The sequence below is a fragment of the Papilio xuthus genome, unplaced genomic scaffold (genome assembly GCF_000836235.2).
Source record: "Papilio xuthus unplaced genomic scaffold, Pxut_1.1 DF827756.1, whole genome shotgun sequence".
Classification (NCBI taxonomy): domain Eukaryota; kingdom Metazoa; phylum Arthropoda; class Insecta; order Lepidoptera; family Papilionidae; genus Papilio; species Papilio xuthus.
In genome coordinates, this window is record NW_013530893.1 from 4,427,471 (window position 1) to 4,439,878 (window position 12,408).

Sequence of the window (12,408 nt, forward strand, 5' to 3'; positions counted from 1 at the left end):
TGAAGATACCTTTACACATCCATCTATCTATCTAAACCAGTCTTTCCCAAAGTGGGCGATAACGCCCCCTTGTGGGCGCTGTAGGTCTCAAGTTGCGGGTTACAGTAAAAGTTTCGTTTAGAATTCTCCGTTAATATACATATATAGGTCACATTAATTAATTAATTTAATTTGAAGTTATAGTGGTTTTTAAATATGTGAAATTATGGGGGCGCTAAAAAAATATTTATTCTCAAAGTGGGCAGTAGACAAAATAAGTTTGGGAACCACTGATCTAAACATTCGCATTTATAATATTAGTAAGATGGTATGATAAATAGGCAGGTAAGGCTCTTCAAAGTAACGAATGTCAAGTCTAGTGCGAAATAATAAAGATGAATTTCACTTTAATTAAGAATTCCTAATGAAAGATTTCAATCTTAATGTAACTTTAGTGATGGACGTTTGCAGGGAGGGGCCTTAGTTATTAACATTCGAGAAATTCTTAGTTGTTACTCTAAACTGAAGTGGGAATTTATTATTGACTAGCTGCCGCCCGCATCTCCATCCGCGAGGATTTAAAAAAATCTTACTAATATTATAAATGCGAATGTTTAGATGGATGGATGTTTGAAGGTATCTTCAGTACGGCTGAACGGATCTCGATGAAATTTGGTATACATATAGAATATAGTCTGGAAGAACACATAGGCTACTAATTAAGTTTTTTAATTCCGCGCGAATAGTCTCGGGCAACAGCTAGTGTTTCTATATAACGAAAACGTTAGAATAATTTGGTTCAAGTCAATGAAAGAGCTTGCAAACTAAAGTCACGGTTCAGTTAATATTTTTTGGACTGTTAGTCTCTGAGAGTGAACTTTTTAATTAGCGTTTTAATTCAAGTTCAAAGCTTTGTAAATTACGTAAAAATTAAGTTCAATTTTTTTTTACTTTGAAAAATAATTTCTTAGTTTGTTTTGTGTCACATTCGTCAGTTTTGAAAAACATATTGTTAATGTAGAGACAGCTGTACGATATTGTTATGTGTTAGACAGAGACAGATGCACTATGACGTCACAAGCACAGAGTTGTGACGTATGTCTCTACTACTTAGTAAGTAATATGTAAAACACTGTTGTTACTCAACGCTACAAGACTTGATTGACATATGTGAGGTAATTTTAAAATATAAATTTTAGATGATGATAGATGTTTATATCTTATTAATATTACTAGCCGTCGCCCGCGACTCCGTCAGCGTGTTTGTCTAAAAAATAAAAAAATAAAATTTAGGGTTGGATTACCCTTAACATTTAGGGGGATTAAAAATAAATGTTGTCCGATTCTCAGACCTACTCAATATGCTCACAAAATTTCATGAGAATCGGTCAAGCCGTTTCGGAGGAGTATGGGAACGAAAATTGTGACACGAGAATTTTATATATAAGATAAAGGACAATATCAGATGTATGGATGGATGTTTGTTCAAAGGTATCTCCAAAACGGTTGGATGGATCTAGATGAAATTTGGCATAGACGTAGAACACATGGGCTGCTTATTAAGTTTTTTTTGTTTCCGCGCAATGGAGTCGCGAGCGATAGTTAGTCTTACTAATATTATAAATAGCAATGCTTACATGTTGAGTGAATGTTTGTCAGAAGATATCTCCAGAATAGCTGAATGGATCTAGATGAAATTTGGCGTCGAACATAGTCTGGAAGAACTTATAGGTTAACAATTTTTTTTTTATTTCGTCGACGTAGTCACTTGCGATAGCTACTTTTTGAATAAATGTTTCGTGATTATAAAAAGTGTCAGAAATTTTAGTTTCAATGGAAATTATTATACTTCACGGAAATCTTTTCCAATTTTTGTTGCTTTTGTATCAATACGTAGAAATATTTCGTTTTACTTTTATAACAGGGAAATGTCTTATGAATCTTTCTCAAATATCCTTTGATCGAAAAGGTCCTTGTTCTCAAAAATCGGAGTACTCTGACTTAAATTGAAATAAAGAAAAATAAAACTAAATAGCAACTGATTTGATAAGGACTAATTTTTGTCGTACAAAAGTCGTAGATATACAAGTTGATCAACAGTGGAAACACAGTTAAAACAAAACTTCCTTGAACATGCCACACGCGTGTCATCCCTTTTCTACGAGCTAGATTAGCACTCGGCAACATCAAAGCTATGGCACAGAGCCAACGCGAAGTATAGTCGGAAACACAAATGATAAACACAGGAAATAATTATTCTTTTTTTAATGGATAATTGTTTTAAGCTTTTAAAAAGTTACGCACCGGAAGTTTAATTAGAAAAAATAAGATTTTGATTGTTGAAAGATAACGATGTTAAAATGATTTTCCTAATTAAAATAAAACAGGTTTGTGTCCAGGATAAAAGTTAGTGAGGATTCTTAGAAAATGTATAAATAGTAGATTTTGAGTGGCAAAATATTTATTTAAATATGTTATACTAGCTGTCGCCCGCTACTCCGTATGCGCGGTATTAAAAAAAACTTAATTAGTAGCCTGTGTGTTCTTCTAGATGGTTTTAAAAAAATTCTTTATTGGGCAAAAAAAAACATTTTTCACAAAATTTTGTGGGCTCTGTCTCCTGAACTATACTCTGTTTCAGGAGACAGCACCTTCTCTTATCTATTGCCTAAAGTTATATATAGTTTCTTAACATATATGTAATTAAATGTAGATTTTTATTATTTAGATATAAATATAAATACTAGATATGTAGTGTGCGATAGTGTGTGTTTGTGCATGTGCGCTTGTGTGCTTAAGTATGTATTGTTTTGTTTATGTTTTGTATATGTTTTACGTCTATACCGAACAGCGAGATCCATGCAGTTGGTCTCCGGATATCTTCAAACAAACATACGAAAGACTTCTTATTCGCAAGAGTGATAAACATCTATATATATATATAGATAGATAGTTAGAATTCTAACTACCAAAGATATATTTTATTCTATTGTTTTATTTTATTCGGTTTTCATTGTGATTGTACTTTTATATTAGTTGCTACCCCAATTCGAGTTGTATTAATTATAATGTGTGTTTGTGCGTTGTCTAGACGATTGGGCAAATGTCCCGATACTTACGTTCCAATAATAATAAAGCTAATTGCGCTTAGCGCCAACGTCAACTTTGTTATTAAATTGACCGATCACTTTTCTCAGTAAATGTTGACTAACATTTTTGTCGGTGACAGTACATATGGGATCGAAATTCGAATTCCACTTCCCAACCGCATAGTATGCTTTTGGAAACTAAGGGTCTATAATGAAAATTTGTGAAATAAGTTTACGTAACTGTGCTAGACTCTCATTTTGCGGAAAGAAACAGTTTTATATTAAGCAGCGTGTTGGATTAATCTTTATGACAATGATATAAGGAAGAACATCCCATTCATGTTTAGAATTCTGTTAACGTCGACCTTATCGCAAAACAAAAGTGGATCCGCGGAAGCGAGATCCAAATTTTGATTCCATTTCGCTTTCGTTCATGACTGTATTTTGACTTAACACTTTTGCCGACAACAGTACTGCGATTATGCAATTAGTTTTTTATCTTTGTGACTGTACACTTTTGTTCACATAAATCCATTAGCATTTTTAACTGACGCTGAAAGAATCTTTTAAAATGAATTGTATGTACCTCTCGTACATTTGTCTGTAAATACGTATAAATCACGTAAAATCGTTCCAGAAATGCCAAATCGACTTAAGGTACGCGTCCATTGGCCTGCACGCACACGCACGAATTAAACGGATTTGATCTGTCTTGGTGCGTCCGGCGCGGGCCAATGTACGCGTACCTTTAGTAAAGTTAATATTGTAAAAATGTCTTTTAAAAAGTTTGCGTAGTTAAATTTGAAAACACACAATTATAGTATCTTTTTATAACTAGCGGTCGTCCCCGATTTTTTCAACGCAGAATTAAAAAAAAACAATTGGCCGTACCCTACAATATGCCTTGCATCAGCCGTCAAAGTCTTGTCAGAATAGGTCTAGTCGTTTCGGACATTACACGGAACAAACGTGGCCTTGCGAACAGACAAACAAAAATTTTACACACCTTTTGTACACCTCCCTTAAAGGCCGGCAACGCATCTGCGGTTCCTCTGGCGTTGCGGATGTTCAATAGTATCGGATCAAATAACTTTAGGCGATTCGTTGCGTTGAATGTTTTTATTTATCTGACATAGATACACTTAAATTTTACTAATCTGTATAGATAAGTTCAACAATCTTTTGGCGTAGAAATTCTCATACTATGGCCTAACATCAGAACGAAAACTGATGTAAATTTTTTTAATTCCATATCATCACTTAGACAAATAGTTGTTTAAAATTAAAATGAATTTGTACCAAAAACATATATTAAAAAGATATTTTCACAGACAAATGAAAAAGGACAAAGAGTAATAACAATAATATGACTTAAATAGTGTAGGCGAGACGAGTTCTAACTCCTGTCTTGTCTCGCCCTGAGCGCTTTTCAGTCGGTTGCTTTTGTAGGCCTTTGTACATATATCTGTTATTTATAGTCATGTCTCCATTTTATTACCGACCGCATTGCGTGGGTTGTGGACTTCAAGTTAAGTATGCACGGTCATTGTAAATGTTCGAAGATTTTTTATTGGATACAGTAAGTGTAAGATCTAATAAAAGGTAGTGATGGCCGTCATAGGTTAGGTTCCTTATCGAGAATACATAGAAGAATGAAATGTTATGACGAAGGGACTTGAAATTAAAATTATTTATTTTTCTGTATGTGCGTGATAGATTAACTCTTAAATTAAGGTAGTCTCCGAGCTCCTCGGTGGAGACGTACAGTGAGCTGATGATGATGATGCGTGATAGATTTTTACGGCTTTGTTTATATCATAAGGTGGCAAACAAGCGAGCGGCCACCTCAAATCGCTAAATGACTGTTGCCCATAGACATACGCAATTGCGTTGCCTACATTTAATCGACGGAGGACAGGAAGAAAATATTTTCCCTTCCAATGCATCCTCTCACCCGAAAAGTCCAGATCCACTTTTCATCCTTTCCTTATAAGAAAAAGGTAGGAAGGGAAATAGGACTAAATTAGGCCTCCGGGGCGCACACTCATCAGACAACACGCGGAATTGCTTCCACTTGACGCCTGTCTTCTGTGTGGTCGTGGTATTTCACCGGGCAAGCCGGGACAATGTTTTGCTTTAATCGTACGTGTTAAATCTCTCACTAGCCATAACATTTGTGAGTTATCTATTTTAATAATTCAATAGTATATAAATACTAGCTGTCGCCCGCGACTCCGTCCCCGCGGTATTAAACAAAAACCTAATTAGTAGCCTATATGTTCTTCCATACTATGTTCTACATCTATGTCAAATTTCAGCGAGATCCATACAGATGTACTGGAGATACCTTCAAACATACATACATTCGCATTAATATATTAGTAAGGTTACGTAAAAACTCTTCCACCTAGTAGCACCGACCTATATTATATAATGAATAAAAATCCCTTTCTCTTCTGATAGCTAATATATTAATTTGACACATGTAAATTATGTATTCGTAACACGAGCGTTGAAATATTGTGTGTTTTCGTTCTGGAAAAAAAAATATAACGTAAGCTAGAAATAAATAACAAATTAAATTCAATCGCGACTGCCCGAGACCAATGATATACGAATGTTGAATAGAAATATAGTGGTACAAACGTATCTGTCCCGGTGAGAGAGGCGCACGGTTAATTCTATCAGATAATATTTAAAAACCTACACAAAACAAGATACATGGTTGATGACATTATTTTTGATATCTACGTAGAGATGCTAGTGATTTTTTTTCTATATCATAAGGTGGCAAACTAGCGAGCGGCCACCTGAAATCGCTGAAATAGCGAAGTGACCGTTGCCCATAGACATACGCAATTGCATATACTTGCCTACCTTTAATCGACGGAGGAGAGGATGTACAGAAAGAAAATATCTTCCCTTTCCATGCATCCTCTCATCCGGAAAGTCCACTTCCTCTTCCCATCCTTTCCTTATAAGAAAAAGGCTGGGAAGGGAAAGAGGACTAAATAAGGCCTCCGGGACACACACTCATCAGACGAAACGCGGAATTGCTTCCACTTCACGCCTGTCTTCTGTGTGGTCGTGGTATTTCACCGGGCGAGCCGGGCCGATTCGTGCGAAGATGTTAAAGCGGGCTCTACCACTGTTAAATTATTATAATTTAGTTTCATTTATAACCGGGTCAGATTAGTCTGTAGGACTATGTATGACACAGCGATGAAAGACACATGTCCTTTGAGTAGTTGATTAAAAACATTTGGCTAATTCGTACTAATACGAATAATAAAGATTCTTGTGTAGGTGTCATGGATGTCAGAGAAATGGAATAATCGAGCGGAACAAAATTAAATCTTTCGTCTCGTCTACGTATTTATTTTATTAATTAAAAATTCCTATTCAATATGGAAGATAGACTTTTTAATTAATAAATAATTGCTAATTATTGTAACTAATATTATAAATGCGAATGTTTAGATGGATGGATGGTTTGTTAGAAATGGATTTCGGTGAAATTTTACATAATTGTAAAATATATTTTTGGAAGAATACATAGGTTACTAATTAAGTTTTTTTTTCATAATTCCGCGCGGACGGTGTCGCGGGCGTCAACTAGTATATTAGATGAGTTTAAGTAAAGCGTTTGAAAGCATTCAGAATCAGATGAGATATCATTCTAATTATGAAACTGTCGCACCTTATAGTTTATTTAATGTTTATTTACACAAACCCTTAGTGTAGCTCTTTTCATACTCAACGTACACTTAAAGATTGAATCTTTAAATGACTAAGTACGACATTTTTTTAAATCGACAAAACAATGAAATACAGTTAGTAAAGGCAGACAATTCTTTATTTTCTTTTAGTTTTGTTTAAGATATTCTCTCAGATAAGCTTATTGGGCTTGATCTAGATTATTTCTACGTGTTTTTATTCCAGCAAAATATTATAATGCGGCTTATTTGTGTACAAAGGAACTTCCGACGCTTTTTATTCTATTAGAATGAACAATGATAGTAAAAGATATTAGCTTTTTTTATTAATACTTCTAAAAAGGCCAGATATTATACAATATTTCCTTAACTTTTTTTTATTACTTAATGAGTTTGTGCGTAAAAAAAAAGAAAAAAAAATGTCAAAGTAAAATATTACGCTAAAATTAAAATTAGCACTTTTATTTTTAACGTTGATTTCTTGTACTATGTAAATTTCTCCCGACATTTAACACGGAAGACACAACATAATTAACTAATTGTGGGTTTCTGAGACCAAAACCTAGCCTAGCACTTAACAGAACCAAATATTCCAAGTTAGCGGCCAACCTTTAAGACTAAAGAGGCACTAGAAGAAAAAGAAGAGCCTAAAATCTCCGTTTCAAACATATTCTTATTCTGTTCTCTGAATCTGTTTTGTCAAATAATAAAAAGGATGATATGTTTTATACATAGATGTTGCTCTCAGAAACTCACGGTAAGATTATAAACAGAACCCTATATTTAGATTATAAATTTGTTTTGCTTTTATAAGACGGTAATACATCTCGGACGTGATGACATCTCGAATGGTGATAATTTTATATTCACATTTCTGACACTTGATTAATCTAACAACTCTCGACTCGAAGGAAGTTCGTTGAACTTTAAAAAGTGTACGTCATTTAGTATGAGGTAACTTCCGGTGACAGAAATTTTGAATTGTTTCTCTATTTTTTATACGTATTGGCGTGTGGCGTATTTCTTTTTTATGTAAAAACTAGCGGCTAAGTCTAGACTCCGTCCGCATGGAATTTAAAAAACAAGTAACCTATGTGTTCTTCCAGACAATATTCTATATGTGTGCTGAATTTCATCAAGATCCGTTCAGCTGTTCTGGAGTTATATACTGTTAGGAAGAAAATCCGACACTGTGCCGGTGTACTGGCGCAACACTAGTCTTACTAAAATGTTGATGTTTATGTCCCCCACTAATCATTCTGACACTTGACTTTGTAACGAAATTCTAACTAATAATGCCTAAAACTACAAACATCCATCCATCCTAAACATTCGCATTTATAATATTAGTAAGATTTTGAAAAGCGACTTTTTAGGTTTTAATGTCATTTTAGTTAACTAAGATAATAACGGACAGGACCGGTCATCGTGGCGATCTTTGGGGGAGGCATATGCCCAGCAGTGGGCGACTTACGGCTGATAAAGAAGAAGAAGAAGATAAAATAACTAGAACATTTTGTATGGCAATGAAATATTGATACGATTTCTTATTGATTTGGTATTCTCTTGATGGTCATATTTTTCATACATTAAGGCCCATTTAAACGTTAAAACCAGAGTAATAATTAATTGTTTTAGACGGAGATTTTGGTTTTAGAAACCCACTATAAGTCCTATTTTCCTGAATTATAATTATTAGCTCTATCACGATAACATATTGGTTTCTATTAAATTATGCGCTATCGCTTCTATCAAAAAGCCTTGATAAGATTTCAAAGCAAGTAGCTTCTGATTTACATCATGCAACATCAGCGGAATCATTTTGAATTACCTCTTTCTCAGACAAAAAAAATAACCCTGACCTACGCAAGAGGTTTAAATGTTAACCTTTGGATGTATAATATATTTGTTTAATACTAGCTTTCGCCCGCGACTCCGTCCGCGAGTTGTAAAAATAGATAGTGGTCGACAAGTAAAGTCTTTTCGGTGCAGTGTTGTAAGTCTTCTCACCCTTTTCCTTATGAGGAAGGGTTGGGAAGTGGAAGTGGACTTTCCGGATGAGGGGATGTTTTCTTTCTGGGGTTGTTGATTTCTTTCTGTGCATCCTCTCCTCCGTCGATTAAAGGTAGGCAACGCATATGCAATTGTGTATGTCTATGGGCAACGGTCACTTCGCTATTTCAGCGATTTCAAGTGGCCGCTCGCACGTTTGCCACCTTATGATATAAAAAAAAATTGCGGGTTTCAAATGCATTGTTATTTGTATTAATATTGTCATCCCTGTCATTCTTTTTTATAAAAACAAAGACAACAATATAAGTGGTAACTCGCAGTGATATGCTACAATTATTCGTGTAAATTAAATAAGGTTTTAAATAATATTTTGTTTCGTAACAATTACGTATTATTGCTTACGCATGACCACTTTGTGTTGCGTCAACGGATGCCATGAAACTAAAAGCACTTCTATCTGGTAACCACTCTATAAGATAACATTGAATCACAAATAACAGTAATTGTATACTTACAGTTATCGTTTAAACGGCAATGGAGTTTTAAAAATATATTTAAATATGGTACCAATGATAGATGGAATTGTTAAACTTATTGCGGAGAATAGTAAAAAAAAAGAAATAATTTAATATAACATTTTACGCTTTTAAAATTTTCTGTCATCAAATTACTCATTTAGCAATTTAGGAATTACACCGTCGGTGGATCAGGGGTTGACTTGATATACAATCTGCAGATCTTGAGTTCGAATCCCGTCCTACCAATGACTTCTTCGATTTACATATGTACATTTATCCGACGTTCTTACGGTGAAGGAAAACATCGTGATGTCTTCAAATATCTGCGAAGAAATTTTAAAGATATGTTTGAAGTCAAAATGCACTGGGCCAGCATTGAATATGGCTTAGTCACACCTAAATTTGAATAGACTCCGAGCTCCTCAGTGGGGACTTATATTAAGTTGATGAATTAACACAAAATGCATATTGATATTCATTTTCGTTTCGAACTTAAAGGAAAATTTTATGCATAATGGAGTAATCAATCGGATTAATGAAACATTGAGTTACTAGATTTTGCCATCATAAAGTTTGTTGATAATTCAGTGCTTTAGTAATTAAACTAGCGGACCCGACAGACGTTGTCCTGTCTACACGTCTTTAATTTGAATAAATTAATATGAAGTTAATATTTGATGAAAATTGTGAATCTAAACCATTCCCAGATCCCCTTGAACACACACAAAAATTTCAACAAAATCGGTCCAGTTGTTTGAGAGAAGTTCAGTGACATACACACTCACAGAAGAATTATATATATAAAGATAACAAAAGAAACTCTTCTTAAAGTAATATTAACACGGATAAAGACGATCAACCTAAATAACTTTATATGATAACAGATTTACGAAGATGGGAAAGGAAATTGACTAATATCATACCGTTGTCATAGATCTAGTAATATTCAGACGTGACACGAATCAAGGGTACATTTGTTGGAACACGACAAAGGGTCCGAATATAAAATTGAAATACTGAGAATAAGTTTTGCGTAATCTGTGACGCGGGTCCTTTTAGGATATTATGTCTAACATAAAACAAGTGCCTGTCAACTAAAAGACATAGCTAAGAAAGGAACATTTAATAGAAAATGTAACTCTATTTTATTTAGCTACTGGCTGTCGCCCACGAAGTCTATATGTAGCTTATATGTTCTTCCAGACCATATTATACATCTATGCCAAATGTTACCACAATCCATGCAGCCGTTCTGGAGATACCTTCCATCAAACATCCATCCATCCATCTAGACTTTCGCATTTATAATACAAACTAGCTGTCGCCCGTGACTCCGTCAGCGCGGAATTAAAAAAAGACGTAATATTAGCCGATGTGATCTTCGCGACTGTTCTATATGTGTCAAACGCTATGTCAATTTAGTTTACATTATTATATCAATAGATGGCGGAACATATTACTTGATCACGATATCGATTTATTTGGTATATTTATCGATTTGCCGATCGCATTTCAAAAAAGTCGACTCGCACCAGGATATAACCAGTGTTTCATTGTGACTACTCGATACATCTCCAGTGAGAGGGAGACTTTTTGAGACTGCTTTACAATATGTAAGCCAAAATTCATCGAGATACATTCAACCTTTCCGAGGATCCGTTCATCTAAACATTCGCATTTATAATATAAGTAAGATTATATAATTTTATTTGCATAACCACTAGGTATTCGTGTACAAAATATATTAAACGTGAACTTAAAATAGCCGCGCTGAGGAGCCAATGCATCAATCAATGTAAGCGTTGTAAACGACGCAAACAGTTCACTTGTTCAATACAATTTATTACCTTTTTATATTTATACATTGATATGCCGACTTGTAAACAAATTACGTTAGTTTAGACGTCGAACATTTTGTTCTAAAACGACTCGTACTCTGAACTGGAATAGTATAAACGATAAAACCAATCCAGTGCTGGAATGGAATAATATAAACTAACCATTAGGGCTGATATCTATTTGTTTATAATTAATATTTTTAATCTATTTAGTTTTTCAATTTTACAGAATTAACTAATCGGCTGAAATGTTTACAGGATGATATATAATACATAATCTTGCTTATATTATAAATGCGAATTTTTGAATGGATGGATGTTTGTTAGAAGTTATGTCCAGAACGGCTGCATGGATCTCGTAGAAATTTGGCACAGATGTAGAACATAATATGTAAAAACACATAGGCTACTAATAAAGCTATTTTAAATGCGCGCGGACGGAGTCGCGGACGACAGCTAGTTATTGTAATATTTCATACAAATTAATTAGAACAATTTTTATTTACGTCGTATGGAAGTAGAATAACAATTCATTCCTTATTTTCACGACTATGTTAACAAATGTTTACACTATTTTTAGATTTACAATAATGGTTAGTATTTATTAAATAAAATAAAAAAATATTTTTCTTTTTTTATTTTAATACTGTCACGTCAGTTTGCCAAATGACATTTCGTCCCCTGTCAACATGATGTCAAGTGTAACTAAACGTTCCACATTTATCATTGTGTCTTGTAACGTGTCATTATGTCATTGAATATAGATTTATGTTAGACATTTGCGGGCAACTTTGTCATACATCATTCTAGTTTTACTATCTTACTAATATTATAAATGCAATTGTTTGCCTGAATGGATGGATGGATGGTATAAGGTATCTCCAGAACGACTGCATGGACTCACTGAAATTTACCATAGCTATAGAACATAGTCTGGAAAAAAAATACTATTTTTTTTTAATTTGACACGTACAGAGTTCCGGTGTACAGCTTTTTTTAGTATAAATATTAATCATTAGTGTAATGTTTGGTTACACTTTTCCTTAGTGAGCTATAAACAAATTGAATAAAATCAACGCGGAATTAAAAAAAAAGCTTAAGTATGTCTGTGCTCCTCCAGACTATGTTCTACATCTATACCAAATTTCACAGAGATCCATACAACCGTTCTGGAGATACCTTCTAACAAACATTGGATAGATCTTAACAATCATATTTATAACATTAGTATAAGATTTTTGTTGATAGAATTATA

At 34.0% G+C, this 12,408-nt stretch overlaps 1 protein-coding gene across 1 annotated transcript in view; it reads left to right on the forward strand.

Annotated features, from left to right (window-relative positions):
* Positions 1-12,408, forward strand: part of Ethr (ecdysis triggering hormone receptor) — a 57,879-nt gene that overhangs the window by 16,395 nt on the left and 29,076 nt on the right. The gene's annotated exons all lie outside the window — the stretch shown is intronic.